This window comes from Bufo bufo, chromosome 1 (assembly GCF_905171765.1).
Source record: "Bufo bufo chromosome 1, aBufBuf1.1, whole genome shotgun sequence".
Lineage (NCBI taxonomy): Eukaryota > Metazoa > Chordata > Amphibia > Anura > Bufonidae > Bufo > Bufo bufo.
Genome location: NC_053389.1, coordinates 759,667,437 through 759,685,139, shown reverse-complemented (window position 1 = coordinate 759,685,139; position 17,703 = coordinate 759,667,437).

Here is a 17,703-nt window from a genome sequence, read left to right as displayed (position 1 = left end):
AGGAGGGATCTGGAAGTTTGGGCTGGGTTCCTAAAAGATTTTAATGGTAGAGCATTACTTATGGGTGACGCGGTTGACAGTTTTGATTTTGAGTTGTTTTCGGACGCAGGGGGTAGTTTTCGGTGTTTATTGTTAAGGGCAGTGGTGCGCAGATCGGTTGCCGGAATCATGGGTTATAAGGGGTTGGGTGAGGAATTTGGCCCTCTTAGAGCTTATTCCGATAGTGCGGGAAGTTGTTTTATAGGGCGATAAATTTAGGAACAGTAAGATTCGTTTTCATTGCGATAATCTGGGGGTTGTGCAGGCGATCAATAGTTGTTGGGAGAGTCCCGGGTCCCTTTTGGGAGCTCTTGGAGGTACTGTAGGGGGCTTTTGCGGGCATCTTTGAGTGCAGGTACATGGGTGGCATAGGATAAAGCCTGGAGTAGTTGGGAACAGTGGTGTGAAGGAAAGAGGGTGCGGGTAGATCGGGGGGGGGTCATTTTTGTTATTCCTGGGTCATATGAAAGAGGAGGGTTGGTCAGTTGCCCAATTAAATAGATATATTTCAGGGCTGGCTTTTAGATTCAAGATAAGGGGTCTCCTAGACGTTACAAAGGTGTTTTTAGATAAACAAGTTTTGAGGGAATCCATTAGATTCCAGTCTTATGTGAGGTTAGGTAGTTTGTACTAAATGTCTAAGTCTAGTGGTAATGAGTTTAATCGTGTTTTTTTGTTATGTTACAGGGTGTTCCTCGGCATTAGTGTGGATCCTCGGGCACTCATTCGTCTTTTGGGGGCGCTTAGGGCGGATGTTCAGCCGAAAGTGCGTCAGCTGGTATTTGAGAGGGACGTCGCCCTTGTAAGGTGGCTGGGGTCTCGAGGTATGTTGTGGGGGTGGGGTATTAAGAGAGGTACACCGTTTTGTCCGTTTGGATAGGTCTTCTGACATTTTGGCTTTACACATCGGGGGTAATGATTTGGGGATTAAGCCAGTTAGCCAGTTGATTAGGGACATTAAGTTTGAGCTGTTGAGACTTTGGTCGTTGTTTCCAACCATGATTACTGTATGGTGCGAAAATGGCGGGAGGCGCGTTAAGTTGAACAGATTAATAAAACTCGTATAAAGGTGAACAGGGCAGTAGGCAAGTTTGAGGCTAAGAATGGGAAGGTGGCTGTCAGACATTTTGAATTGGAGTCAGGGAGTTTTGAAGGTCAGACGGGGTTCACCTTAATACAGTAGGCATTGACTTGTGATCCCTGGGTCTTCAAGGAGGGATTGAGAGGACTTTAGGTTTGTGAAAGAATGCGCAAGCTTGAGGGTTTAGGGAGGGATTAAGAGGGCTTTAGGTTTGGGGAGGGTTTAAGAAGGCTTGAGGGTTTGGGAGTCAAGTTGTGCGTTGTTGGCAGTAGGAGGTTCTCGAAGCTAGTGGTAGGGGTTGGTATTTGAGAATGGGAGGGACTCAATGGTTGGGTTGGACTCTCATGGTTGGGCACTTGGTCGGTTCGGTGAGGCGTCCATCACTTTGTGTCTCCGAGCTGGTGTTCTACGGCTGGAGGCAAGGTGAATTTGCCGTGTTATTTGTCGGTTGATAAACTTTGGGGATTCTAGCACCTCATTTATCTGGGTTAATTTATTGCTATTTATGTTATGCATTTATTTGTTAATAAAAAATGGCTGCTGTGGCCGATTCAATCCAACTCTGGTGTCTGTGATCATTATGGGGTGGGGTGAAGAAGGTAGGAGTATAAGAGGACCTGAGGAATTAACCAATCACTTAATCAAGAGCAGCATGACTGGCAGCTGTTGTTGCTGGAGCAAGAGAAGACTTTTGTGGAAACTGGAGGAAGATCAAGCATTTGTCTCCAGGCCTTTTATTCATCAGTGAAGTCCTTCTCATTTCCTGACCTGTAGTCTGCATGGAGTAGTAGATCCAAAATGAATATGGAACAGTGTGCAATGTGTCTGGCACCGTTCAGATACTGATGGCCTATGTAAAGAGGAGTTCATAGGTAAAAGAGTCTTAGAAAACCATTTTGAACACTTCACATCCGGGCCATTTCTTGCAAACCTGAAGTGTCACTTTGTGTGGTTAATAACTTTAAAACGCTTTTACATATCCAGGCCATAAGCAAATTTTTCAAATTTCAATTTCTCAACTTTTATAATATATACTAATACCTCCAAAAATAGTTATTACTTTACATTCCCCATATGTCTACTTCATGTTTGGATCATTTTGTGAATGTCATTTTATTTATTATATTTTAAGTCACTTTGTGAGGCTTACATAATAGAAACCACCCTAAAAAAAAAAAACATTTTAGAAACTACACCCCTCAAAGTATTCAAAACTGATTTTACAAATAATGTTAACCCTTTGAGTGTTCCACAAGAATTAATAGAAAATGGAGATGAAATTTTAGAATTTCACTTTTTTGGCAGAATTTCCATTTTAATCATTTTTTTCCGCTAACAAAGAAAGGGTTAATAGCCAAACAAAACTCAATATTTATTGCCCTGATTCTGTAGTTTACAGAAACATGTGTGGTCGTAAACTGCTGTATGGCCACACGGCAGGGCGCAGAAAGAAAGGAACGCCATATGGTTTTGGAAAGGCAGATTTTGCTGGACTGGTTTTATGACACCATGTCCCATTTGAAACCCCAACTTATGCACCCCTAGATTAGAAACTCCAAAAAAGTGACCCATTTTGGAAAATACAAGTCTCAAGGTATTCAAAACTGATTTTACAAACTTTGGTAACCCTTTAGGTGTTCCATAAGAGTTAATGGAATATGGAGATGAAATTTCAGAATTTCAATTTTTTGGCAAATTTTCCATTTTAATAATTTTTTTCCAGTAACAAAGCAAGGGTTAACAGCATAACAAAACTAAATATTTATTGCCCTGATTCTGTAGTTTAAAGAAACGCCCCATATGTGGCCGTAAACTGCTGTATGGCCACACGGCAGGCCGCAGAAGGAAAGGAGCACCTTGTGGTTTTTGGAAGGCAGCTTTTGCTGGACTGGTTTTTCGACACTATGTCCCATTTGAAGCCCCCTGATGCACCCCTAGAGTAGAAACTCCCATTTTGGAAACTACGGGATAAGGTGGGTGGCAGTTTTATTGTTTCTATCTTAGGGTACATATGATTTTTGGTTGCTCTAAATTACACTTTTTTTGTTACCTTGCGTCACAAAAAGTGGATTTGGCACAGTTTTTATTTATTATTTACAGTGTTCATCTGACAGGTTAGATCATGTGCTATTTTTATAAAGCAGGTTGATACGGACGCGACAATACCAAATATGACTATTATTGGTTGTTTGATTCAGTTTTACATAATAAAGCATTTTTGAAAAAAATCTTTATTTTAGTGTCTCCACATTCTGAAAGCCATCGTATATTTATTTACTTTTTTATTTTGAGCGACTGTCTTATGTAGGGGCATATTTTTTTCAGTATGAGATGACGGTTTGATTAGTACTATTTTAGGGTGCATATGACTTTTTGATCGATTGGAATTACACTTTTTGTGATGTAAGGTGATTTTTGGACACTTTTTTTTTTTACTTTGACCACCTGAGGGGTTAGGTAATATATTTTTATACAGCAGGTTCTTACGGACAGGCAATACCTAATATCTATATATTTTAAAAAAAAATAATAATTTAGTGTCTCTATTGTCTGAGAGCCATAGTTTATTTTATTTTATGGGTGATTGTCTTAGGTAGGGTATCATTTTTGCGGGATGAGATGACGGTTTGATTGGTACTATTTTGGGGTGCATATGACTTTTTGATCGCTTGCAATTACACTTTTTGTGATGTAAGGTGACCAAAAAACTTGCTTTTTTGACACCGTTTTAATTTTTTTAAGGTGTTCATCTGAGAGGTTAGATCATGTGATATTTTTATAGAGCAGGTTCTTACGGACGTGACAATACCTAATATGTATACTTTTTTATTTATAACACAACAGCATTTTTTAAACCAAAAATATTATATTTTAGTGTTACCATATTCTGACAGCCATATTTTTTTTTTCTTCATTTTTTGAGCTATTATCTTAGGTAGGGACTTAGATTGGTACTATTATGGGGGGCATATGCCTTTTTGATTATATTTTAGAGTCGGGGCTGATTTTTCGTGGGAATATGTGACTGTTAGATTAGTACTATTTTGGAGGGCATACGCCTTTTTGATTATATTTTAGTGTCTCCATATTCTGAGAGCCATAGATTTTTTTTTTATGAGATTGTCTTGGGTAGGGGCTCATTTTTTGCAGGATGAAGTGACTGTTAGATTGGTACTATTTTGGGGGACATACGCCTTTTTGATCACTTGGTGTTTCACTTTTACTTATGTAAAATGACAAAAAGTATTTTTTTAGCACAGTTTTTATTTTATTTTTTTGACGGTGTTCACCTGAGGGGTTAGGTCATGTGACATTGTTATAGAGCCGGTTGTTACGGACGTGGCAATACCTAATATGTATATTTTTATTTAAGTTTTACATAATAATATAATTTTTGAAACATAAAAAAAATATTGTTTTAGTGTCTCCATAGTCTGAGAGTCAAAGTTTTTATTTATTTTGGTCGATTGTCTTAGGTATGTGTATGCAGCAATCTAAAATGCAGGGACACCTGGGAACTGTCCCTACTGTCACTGACAGCGGGCAACCCGCTCTGCAGCTGCGATCTCAGAGTAAAACATCCACATGGACATTCCAGAATGTCCATTTAGAGTAAAACATCATCCCCTAAGGACTTTTATATCCTATGGGCGGATGTGAAGTGGTTAAGTATAGTGCCTTTTCCCTTTTTTTTTTTTTTTTTTTTTAGTTTTTGGTCAGTATTTTTTTGAGTAAAAATGTATAACATTTCAAATTTTGCAGGCAGACTCATCAGGGGACAGAAATAACACTAGCTCTGTCTAAGCGCAGCACAGTCTTACAAGCTCAGAAAACAAAAACAAACATATACATCAAAGGCCAACATTATAGACAGGTGGCAGAGACCAGACACAGGCTTTTCTAGCTATAAGTTTTAAATTATAATTATTATTACACAATAGATGCCAGGTGTTATAAAAATAAATAATTTTCTAATGTAATTAACAAGGCCCTTTTTTAGAACCACACACATTGCTATGCTCACAAAATCTGTATTTCACTTTGTAGAATCTCAGAAAAAAGATGCACATGCTCCTTGGATACTGACCTTGTTTAGGGTACTTTCACACTTGCGTTTTTCTTTTACCGGCGTTGAGTTCTGTCCTAGCGGCTCAAATCCGGAAAAGAACTGATCAGTTTTATCCCCATGCATTCTGAATGGAGAGTCCGTCCTTCAGGATGCATCAGGATTGCTCCGCTTCAGTCTTTTCAATGTTTCCGTCAAAATGAAAAACCGTAGCATGCATAATTTTCTTCTCCGTCTCAAAAGCCGTATCATTTGCCGGATCCGTCCTTAAGTCCCATTGATTTGTATTAAGGACGGATCCGACTTTAAGCCTTCCGGGGAACGACGCAAAGACTGATCCGGATATCCTGTCTGCGCCTGCGTCGGATAGAGGAGGAGCAAGTTTCGCGCCATCCTGTCTGGATCCTGCCTGCGAGGGAGTCGGGTGCAAGCCAGAGAAGGTGAGTATATGTGCTATTTTATGACAGAAAAAACTCATATAAACAGCTCCTATGTACTTATACATAGGAGCTATAAGTACATAGGAGCTGTCAGTACCCAGTGTATGTTAGGAATAGTAGTCCTGTCTGCTGCTACTCCTAGCATCTACTATGTACTTATATTAACTGCATACCCCTATGTACTGTAGCATAGGGGTTGCAGGGATTATAACTACACAGTGCATGTTAGGAGTAGTATGTTTTCGTTCAACAATATGACTACCTGCCAATTGTTTTATTTTTTTTTGACTGATCTAAAAAAAAAATCAGCCAGCTAGCCAACAAGCTAGCCAACAAGCCATCCAGCCAGCTAGCTAGCCAACAAGCCAGCCAAAAAGCAAGCAAGCCAGCAAATTATTATGACCAGTATTTTTTTCGTCGGTATGTCTGTTATTTTATTTAAAGTTCAAATATTCAACTTTTTTTTTTTTTTTTAAAGGCACATCTTCATCTTTGAGCGAGGCCGGGAGCTCTCCTCCCCGATCACGACACCTCCAGGATGTGGTATGTAAAGTTCCTTAGCATTCCAAACTGTATATTGTGTTATTATTCAAATAATTCTTTTTTTCTTTGTTTATCAGTCAGACTCTATGGATGAGAGTTCTCCCGGTCAAGCCAGAGCCAGAGGAACAGGGGAGGAGGAAGTTGGGGGTGGAGGAGAAACGGTTGGTTAATATTTTTTTTATACTTTTCAAAGTTTTTTATGCCTGTTTTTTATATTTATATATATATATATATATATATATATAAAATCACAAATACCGCAGCAGCACAGTCAGACCACGTGCACTGGGTGCAATTCCTCACAGAGGCAGGCTTCTCCTCCACGATACGTACTCAACAAATGACGAGGCAGCACTTCCAGCTTTTGGTGACAGGGTGACGACCCTGTCACCAAAAGCTGGAAGTGCTGCCTCGTCATTTGTTGAGTATATATATATATATATATATATATATATATATATTTATTTATTTATTCAATTTTTTTTTTAGCCATCTCGTCCTTTTGCCAGTGAGAGAGGTCATCAACGATCTTCCAGAGGACGCCGTGGAGCACGCGGCGGTCGTGGTCCTGTGAGTATTGTAAAGTTATGGTTTTTATTTTTAAAAAAATTATCGAATATTAAACTTAATTTTTATTCTATATTTTTTTCTTCTTTTAGGGCTCCCAAACCTCCACCAGAAGGCATGAGGAGGACGTTGAACGATTTTATATCGACAATGACCTCCTCATCCATATGGTGGAGGAGCGTACACCGTTGTGGGACCACACCGACCGCCGCCATGCAGACCATCATCTAACACGGCTCCTCTGGAACGAGATCTGTGCGGCCATTCTGCCCAACTGGGATGACCTCCGAGAAAGGCAACAGGGCCAATGCCGCAAGTATAAATTATTTGTAGAGAGCAGACATGTAAAAAAAATATTAATCAAAAGTGGTTTACAGTCTAATTTTTTTATAACCGCCACTTAAGTTTTTTAAAAAATTATTTTTTTCTTATTGTGGCTGTTTCAAGTAAATTGTAAACCAACTTTGATTAAACCACTTATTTTAAATATACATCCTAATTTGATTTCTTTCTTTCTAGGAGATACGATCATGGTTCGATGGCGCTCAATCAGGGACCGCTACAAGAAGGCCTTTAATGAGGAACTTAGGCGCCCGAGTGGGTCGGGAGGAACCTAAAGGCGTGAATACCGCTATTCTGCCGCCTTGGGGTTCCTACGAAGGACCCTTGAGATGCGAAGGTAAGGTATAAGGTGTCTCTAAAAAAAAAAATTTTTCAAACTAGGTGTATGGCCCAGACAGACTGTCATTTGGCACTTTGTCTTGGACATCCACATTGTATTTAGTGGAGTAGAGAGGAGCGATGTGTGCTTCCGATTTTTCATTTGAAGTTGTTTTCCAAAAAAAAGGCTATACTGTACATAGACACTTCCTTGAAAATTCATTTAATTCATGGCCTCTATGTACAGTATGTTTCTCTATTTTTTGGAATGTAACCTCCTATGTCGCTTCTGAAGTCTCTTTGCTCACCTCTATCCCACTGTTTCCCCCATCCATAAAAAATGCTAAATTTATTTTTTTCTTTGCTTCACAGAACATCAAGCAGCACTCTTGCGCCCGAAGTTCCTCAGGAGGCGGTCCCTGAAGAGCAAGCCGCCGCGGGTCCCTCTCGCCCTGCTCCTACTGCTGGTCAGGAACACCATGTTCCCCTACTTGTGCCCTCTTGCGACGTAACTATGGCAACGATGGCACCACTTTTTGAGGCCCTCATGCGTCGCCAGAAGTCAGGTAGGAGCCGCCAGGCTAACTACGAAGACCTCACAAGGCTCATGTATGAGTCCTTGGCGGGGATCACAAATAGGGTTGCATCTGTGGAGGATCATTTGCGTCGTCTTCAGGAGGGGGCGGTGTTGACGACACAAATGAGTCCGATGCATCACTATATTGTGTCGTTGTTACCTGCGCTGGAACGCTTATCACCCGACCAGCAGTATGAGGCCAGAAGACAGATGGAAAGCGTTTGTGGCAACTGGCACACCGCCCCACAACCATTCCCCCACCCCTGCCCTATCCCCCATCCTACACCTATCCCCCATCCTACACCTATCCCCCATCCTACACCTATCCCCCATCCTTCACCTATCCCCTATCCCACACCTATCCAAGTTTACAGCCGCAACAGGCTCAGCATTCCCACAACCCACCGCCATCCCAAACCCCCGAGCTCTTTTCTCAAAACTTTTCTTCTCCTCCTTCTTACTATGCTCCTACCTCTTTCACCACTCCCTCTACTGTTGCTCAGGAAACTCCTTCTCCTGCCCAATCCACTCTTCATACTCCCTCTGTGCCACTTGCATCAACACGCACTTTGTTGTCCACAGTGGCAGAAGAACAACAGGACAGAGTGGACCCAAACCAATCACTTCCCTCCACCCACCACCATTTCCTTAATTTGTAATTATTTATTTTATTTATTTTATTGTTAATTATAATAAATCTTATTTTTTTTGTTAAAAAATCCAAGGACTGTTTAATTTTTTTTAAATAAAGATAGATATTTTTAATTTTAATAAAATTTAAATCTCCCTGCACTGGCGGAGCGACACAACAGATTGTCGCTCCTCCAGCGTTGGTAGATTGTGAGAAAGCTAGGTGTCTAATAGGCCAGACATAATCTCCCAGCACTGTAGGAGCGACACAACTACCGTATATACTCGAGTATAAGCCTACTCGAGTATAAGCCGACCCGAGTATAAGCCGAGCCCCTAATTTTACCCCAAAAAAATGGGAAAAATTATTGACTCGAGTATAAGACTAGGGTGGGAAATGCAGCTATAATGCAGAGTGTATGTGTATATAATGCACACACTCTACATTATATACACACATCTGCAAGAGGGTGACTCCCTGTATTTATTGCAGAGTGTGTGCATTATATACACACACACTCTGCATTAAATACAGGGAGCCATCCACAGATCTCCCCCCTAAACAGTGCCATCCACAGATCCCCCTACAGTGCCATTCACAGATCCCCCTACAGTGCCATCCACAGATCCCCCTACAGTGCCATCCACAGATCCCCCTACAGTGCCATCCACAGATCCCCCTACAGTGCCATCCACAGATCCCCCTACAGTGCCATCCACAGATCCCCCTACAGTGCCATCCACAGATCCCCCTACAGTGCCATCCACAGATCCCCCTACAGTGCCATCCACAGATCCCCCTACAGTGCCATCCACAGATCCCCCTACAGTGCCATCCACAGATCCCCCTACAGTGCCATCCACAGATCCCCCTACAGTGCCATCCACAGATCCCCCTACAGTGCCATCCACAGATCCCCCTACAGTGCCATACACAGATCCCCCTACAGTGCCATACACAGATCCCCCTCCCCGACGCTCACAGTATTCTTACTTTGTCTTTGCTCCGGTAATACAGGCAGTGCGGGGAGCGGCGCTCACTCACTGACGCCTTCTCCCACTAGGCGGCGCATGCGCGTGACGTCAGTGAGTGAGCGCCGCACGCCGCACTGCCTGTATTACCGGAGCTAGACTAGACTCGAGTATAAGACGAGGAGGCTTTTTGAGCACAAAAATATGTGCCAAAAAACTTGTCTTATACTCGAGTATATACGGTAATTGTCGCTCCTCCAGCGTGGGCAGATTTAACCTCAGTCTCCATAACAGGCCTGATTAAATCTACCAGCGCCAGTGGAGCGACACAAGTATGTGTCGCTCCTCCAGCGTGGGCACATCAATATATTAAAATAAAATCTCAATTACGTAAAAACAATATTTATTGAACAAAAAATGCAATTGAAATCAAATACAACACACTGTAACCAACGGGACAACAAACATAAATTAACGGTTATTTGAAAATTAATCCCAAATTGTTTATAAAAATCGGTCCTGCCAGTCCACCCTCCTGCTTCAGAGCAAAAATAATCTGCAAACGAGTCTCTCATCCGTGCAACCGCTACAGTTGGCCGATGTCGACAACTTTGAATGCTTGCGAGCTCGCTGTCCTCCGGTACCTGTTCCAAATTGAGTGGTTCTTTATGAAGGAGGTAGTTCTGTAACACCACAGCACACTTTACAACCTCGTTTACCGATTCAACCTTCATCTGAATTGGTTTAGTGAAAATCCTCCATTTTGCGACCAAAATTCCAAATGTGCATTCAACCATTCTTCGAGCCCTGGTCAAGCGGTAGTTGTATGTGCGTTTTTTTAAATCTAATCCACGGCTGGAATATGGTTTAATTAGATTTCCACACATTTGGAATGCCTCATCACCAACCAATAAAAACGGCATAGGTGGGGGAGAGGAAAATCGAATTGTCCGTTATATAGACTACGGCCCATATTTGAATTTTTAAATACCATGGAATCGTTGGCGCGTCCATAGGCCCCTACGTCCACTGCAACAAAACGATATTGAGCATCTGCGATGGCCATTAGTATTATTGAAAAATATTATAATAATTAATATAATTGAAAAACTCGGATCCGGTTCCGTGGGGCTTGATAATACGAATGTTTCCCGTCTACCGCACCTACCGCACTTTCAGATATTTCTGTCCAATGCTGTCGAGTTGGATGTGGGATGAATTCATCATGTAATTGTTCCCACAAAACACGGCATGTCTCCTTGACAATTATTGAGACAGTTGATATCCCAAGGCGAAATTGAAAATGGAGTGAGCTGAAACTTTCTCCACTTGCCAAAAACCTAAATTTTAAAAGAAAAAAAAAAGTGTATAAAAATTTTTGCAAAACAACATAATATACAAGGTATATCAATCTGACACAATTTTATTGCACCCCTACATATATTAGTTTGGTCAAGATTTTTTCTGTGGCCAATATAATTTTTAATAAAATTCAACGATAAATGTTTTTTCTCCATGGCAAACAATATTCATCACAGTTCATTCTACATCTTCAATGACGAGTATATTGATTCAATGACGAGTATATTGATTCAAACTTTTCAAAACAAGATGTACAATTAAAAAAAAAAATTATGAGCATCAATTGGGGCCAAAATTAGACACTTTGTACAGGGATCCCAGAAAGTACAGTGATCCCAGAAAAAGTAAGCAAATTTGGATTAAAAAATTGAGGGCTTCACACTACCAAACAGCACCTTTTAAAAATTTAGACCAAATATTGGTACAATATGTAATAAAGTATATACTTTACCTTATCGTCAACAATAGGCGTTCTGCTGGGGAAACACAGTGACGGAAAGTGGTGTCTTGTCTTTGAATGTGAGGTGACACACGTTGTAAAAGATCATCAAAACTTTCTACCGTCATCCGTAAGTAGTTAAAGAATTTTTCAGGATAATCCCTCAATTCAGGAAACAGAGTTTCAAAAACTCCCCTTCTTACTCTTGCAGAGGTTATTGGATGCACCCAATAGCGACGCTTTCTACGCCGTCTGGCTTGAAGACGTCTCTAGCGTGAAACCAGAATTAAAGCCTGAAATCCAAAACGAATATGGTCCGGCATCATCTTTGCACTCTGCTGAAGGAACTTCTGAGTGGTAAGTGACCTTCGGTGGTCTTTTATAGCCAGTTGTAGTATTTGCTTTAACAGATTGCATCTTTTTGTGACCTTCTGTTATCTTTTATAGCCAGTTGTAGTATTTGCTTAAAAGATCATCTTTTTATCTCTAAATTTAAACGCTTATTATTGGTATTACTTTCCAGCCTGACATTTTAGAAATAGACCCATTTATAATCGAAGACAAGGTACTTTGCCCACTGTAAACTGCTGATTACCATTAGATGCTTTGAGGTTCAATAGATGAAAATAACCACAAAAATTTACAAATAAGAAAAAAAGACATCTGCCAATCCCAATAAAAAAAATTCACTTCAAACGTCCATCCCTTAACAAAGCTATCATCAGATTACAATTTCATTCCCAACAAGCTGTATCACATCTCAGATCAGACCCCTTTTAGACTCAGATTAGACACCCAACAGCCTCAAATTAGATCTATATCAGCTTCAAATCACACCAGAAATATAAAAAAATGATTATATAAGTGAAACTACGCTGACTAAAGTACTTGAATTGATATAAATTTCAGATTTTTTTCAGATTTTTTTTGAATCGCTACAAACATTCCTATTTGGTTAGTGAACCAAAGTCTGAGCAAATCTGGTCGCTAAGGCCAAAATGAAAATATAATTCTTCATCGTTTTCCAAAGGATTTGAGCCGGCTTGAACAGACAAAATAACAGTTCCCGGATATCGACACACTGGCTACCAACACCCTTGGAGGGTAGAAAGCAGGCAAGTTTCGAATTTTCTCCTGTCATTTCAACCCTGATTGCTATCAAGTCATTAAGTACCCAAAATATCTAAAACAGGGCTCGACAAATCCCAGGCGCCAGGTCGCCATGGCGACCAGAAATTTAGTCCTGGCGCTTGGGTATTTGTCAGCCCGTTTTCAAAGGTGCCCGGGCGATGGGTGCGGAGCTGCCGTTCTGTCCGGAGGCAGCACCGTGTGAACAGCTCCTCAGTCAGTGAGTCACAGCACACAGAGATCGAGACGCTGGCAGCAGGGAGGGGAGGGGCTCGGGAGGAGTGTAATCTGATCCTAGAGTGGAAGCTGCTTCTGCCAGCCCCTCCCCTCCCCGCCCACCAACCAATCAGAGCTGAGGCAAGGACTAGCAGCTCTAGGTCACTGACACAAGTACAGGAGGAAGTCTAGAAAGAATCGAATGAGTCTCGGGTTAAAAGAATCTAAAGATCCGATTAGTTAGTGACTCATTCGATTCTTTGAGTTAAAAGAACAGGTTACACTGAGGCTGTCGGCTGATGCTTTTGTTGCAGCAGTGATCAGATTAAGGGACAGGAGCAGAGAGATAAAAGTGACAGGACACAGTTTAGATTACAGGTTGAATTAACCCTAGGGTGACCACGTGTCCCGGTTTGCCCGGGATCGTCCCGTAATTTACGTTTTTGTCCCGTGTCCCGGGAGCCTTCAAACCGGGACAATAGAGAGTCCCGGAATCAACTGCCTGCCAGTCTGCAACATTCACTGCCGCTGCTGCCGCAGTGCTGTTGTAATTAATTCATCCTAAATCACTGGTTGCTACGGCTGCCCCGCTTGGCGTGTAGCAACCAGTGACGTCACCATGTCCCGCTCTCCCTGCGGCTCCGACTCCACCCCCACCTCCTCCTCCTCCAGCTGCCGCCGCGGTTCTTGCAGCAGAGAGAGCCAGCGCAGCAGCATCGATTCGTACAGGGCAGGCAGTGAGTCACTCACCGTCACCTACCAGTACCGCGGCAGTGGCACAGACCAAGACCTCCTCCTCCTCTCCTCGGCTCCCGCTAGTAAGTCCCGGCTAAGACAATAGTAATGAAGGTGACACAGGGAACAGAGGGGACGCTAATAAAGGTGACACACATGGAACTGAGAGGACATTGATGAAGGAGACAGAGACACCTGAGGGGACACTAATAAAGGAGACACACAAAGAACTGAGGGGACACTAATAAAGGGGACACACAGAGAACTGAGGGGACACTAATAAAGGAGACACACAGAGAACTGAGGGGACACTAATAAAGGAGACACACAGAGAACTGAGGGGACACTAAACAGGGTGAATTTGTTTTAAATCAAATCAAATTTAAATTCAAATACCAAGCATGACAATGCTGACCTCATTTTGAGAGTGCTAGCAGCCTGGCTGTCATGTTAAGCTTGATGCTTAAACTACTTTATAAATCACTGACACAAAACACATACGCAGATAAAAATGCTTGCTTTTCAGTGCCTGAATGTTTCAAGGCCAGAGAATCACCATGCTAGACTAACAGCATTTTCAGGAGGAGAGGTCAGCAATGACAGACCATGTGTTTCTCTCATGAAAATTTTATAAAAAAGACTGAGCACCTTCCGTATTTCTCTCTCTTTATATATGTCTCTCGAGAAGATCTTACCAGCTTCCAGATAAGTACAGAGGAGATTCCGGTCGACAGGAGAAATTGCCAATATTCCACCTGGGGTGGTCGTGTGTTATCTGCTTATCTACAGGTCAGTACAGGTAATTGGCAATTAAACATATTGCCATGTCTCTTGTTAAAAAAAAAAAAAAAAAAACTGACCTATTTGTCAAATTATTTAAAGTGAGCCGCCGGTAACAGCACATCTAACTGAAGCAACAGCACGACGTGCCATTGCTTCAGTGTGCATGTGCCAATCGCTTTGGCACATGCACACACAGGGGGATAGCTCCTAAACTGTGCAGGTTTAGGAGATATCCAGGGTATTTACATGTAAGCCTTAATATAGGCTTACATGTAGCATAATGTTATAAAAATAGGTTTGCAACCACTTTAAGAGCATGCTGAAAATTTTCAGTTGTTGAAAAACATTTTGACTTTTTTTTCTTCTTATAAAAATTCCTGTTAAAAATGATGTTTAAAATATTTTCTTCTCCATGAGATTTTACTATCCATTAAATAACTAACTGTCAGATCCTGCATCACATATTATTTGTAGTGAACAGATGAACATTTCAGCATTACTGTCACTGTGGGCTACACATAACTGTACTGATGCCTCATGGTTAAAAAGTTTCTTTCCACATTTTCCAAAAACGTGTGAAAAAAAATGACAGGTTCAAAAGACTCGTCATGTCTCATAGAATATATGTTCGGGTGTTTTCTTTTCAAAATGTTTTTTTTTTTTTTTTTGGACATTTCCATTGTCCTGGTGCTCCAGGGCCTTCCAAAGTGTAATAGGTAGTTAGGAAATTAGGTGCTCCCTGCATGTTGGGCCTCTTTATGTGGCCAGGCTGTGTAAAAGTCTCATATATGTGATATCGCCATACTCAGGACGAGTAGCAGAATGTATTTTGGGGTGTAGTTGCAAGTATGCATATGCTGTGTTAGAGAAATAACCTGTGAATATGACAATTTGGTGAAAACAAAAAAAATCTTAATTTTGCAAATAAAAAATGACAACTTGAAAAAACTGACCATGCCTCTTACTAAATACCTTGTAATGTCTACTTTCCAAAAAGGGGTACTTTGGTTTTTTTTTTTGTACAGTTCTGGCTTGTTAAGCCTTATACACACTATGAGAAAATCTGACAAACGATCGGCCGGTTTTCATCAATGTTTTACAGCAAGTCGGAACCGAGGATAGAAATAATGCACGGAAATTCTCGTGTTATTTGTTGTTTCTGATCATGCGCAGTCTTTTGTATCTGCTATTTCTCATGCGAAAATGGTCCATTCTGTTCCCATACGAGTAATTTTGGCGTTTTTCCCTTTGGAAATTTGTGTTCGTAATCGGCTGTCAAAAGTTGTATACACACTTTTGGAAAATCGTACAATCGTTCCTTGAACAAAGGTGTTCGCCCGATTTTCTTTGTGTGCCATTAGTGTCTCAAGAAATGAGATAGGCCATCAGTACATCAGGTGAGATAAATTTTCAATGAAAGACTAGCTTGTAGAGTTTTATGGCTGTGGAGCTCTGTGGCATGTTGATAAATACTTTGTATTACAAGTTGGCTTGCCCATTTCATACATTACTATAGGATAATTCACACATCGTGCAACTGGTGCTAAGATGGATAGCAGTGGGGATGAACAGGGGCCATCGACTTCTAAATCAAAGAAGATAAAGCGATTGTGCCGTTTTCGAGACTTATGGAAAACTACGTATTCATGCATTACAGCAGTGACTGGTAACTATCATAGAGCATATTGTACTCTGTGTAGGCGGGAGTTTGGAATTGGTCATGGTGGTGAAGGTGATATCAAAAACCACATATCTAGCGAAAGTCACAAAAATGCCAATCGGGCTGCAAAACAAAGTGGGATGCTTTCCAAATTCATGATTCCCTCTAAGGATATGGCAATGCAAGATGACATAATAGCAGCTGAAATATCAATGGTTTACCATTCCGTGTGCCACAGTCATTCATATAGATCTTTGGACTGCACCATGAAACTACTTCCTGTTATATTTCAGGATTCTGCTAAAGCCACTAAGATGTCATGTGGTCGTACAAAAGCTGAAGCCATTGTAACAAATGTGCTGGCTCCTTACAGTGTGGAAATGGTAGTCAAAGATTTAAAAAACAATTATGCTTATTTTAGTGTTGGATCAGATGCATCTAACCATGGACACACCAAACTTTTCCCCTTAGTTCTGCGTTACTTTCAGCCCTCCAAAGGAGTTGAAACAAGCTTGTTGGATTTTTATGAAGGTGAGGAAAGTGCTGCTGCAATTTCAGAGAAAATTTTACATGTGATTACAACAAATGGCTTATCTGTGGATATGATGTCTGCATATTCTGCTGACAATGCAAGTGTAAACTTTGGTAAGCATAACGGTGTGTACCAGAAGCTTCATGCTGCAAATCAGCGGATATTGCCAGCTGGCTGCCCTGCTCACATACTTCACAATACAGCTAAAAAAGCTTCAGATGTCTTAAATTTTGATGTGGAAAGTCTAATTTTGAAATTATACAATTATTTTTCAATATCAGCCAAGAGAGTTGCCACACTAAAAGAAATGTTTGACTTTGTTGACCTTGAGTGGTCAGAACTTCTTCGCCATGTACCAACAAGATGGTTGTCTCTTTATCCAGCAATCGAGAGAGTTTTAAAAAATTGGCCAGCTGTAAAAGCTTACTTCCAAAGTATTGGTGAGGACGAAACACCTAAAGTAATATGGCAATTTATTGTGGATGAAGACAGTGAGACCACAGAACTGGACACGCCATCAGTTCCTGAGTTATATCTGCAGTTTTTACATAACTGCTTGCCTATTTTTCAGACAGCCATATTAAAACTGGAGAGAAATGACTTGATTGCAGTTGATGTATATGAGATCATGACATCAGTCAAGAACAAACTAAGCCAACGACAGATAGATCATTTTTTTGGATATCTAGTTGGGAAATCTTTGAAAAAACTACCTCATCTGCAAGCAAAAAAAATTGAATCCGAATTCCTAAAATTTTATCAAAGAGCTGTTCAATTTTTCAGACAAAAACTATTTGTCTAAAATTCAATGCTTGAATTTGAAGGAGAACCTTACATTTGACAATCTGGTGGCATCAGTTGAAGCTCTGAATTTAGACTCTGTTTCAATAGACGACCTTTATGAAGAATATACTTGTGTTTGTCCACACTTTCAAAAGTTTTTGACCAGTACTGAAGCGGATAATGATCTGAACACAGATGTTAAATGGTCAACAATATTCATGAAGGCTGGACCTGAAAAACTGCCAAACCTCTTGAAAGTGGTTTCATTCATCATTAGCATCCCATGCTCAAATGCAGCAGTTGAAAGGGTCTTCAGCATGATGGGAATGTGCTGGTCTGACACAAGAAACAGATGCAGCATTGATCTAATAAAATCTGAACTTCAGGTTAAAATCAATTTTGACATGGGCTGTCAATCTTTTTACAGCTTCGTAAAACAAAATAAAAAACTCTTGCAATGTGCAAGAAGTGATAAGAAATACACTTTTAG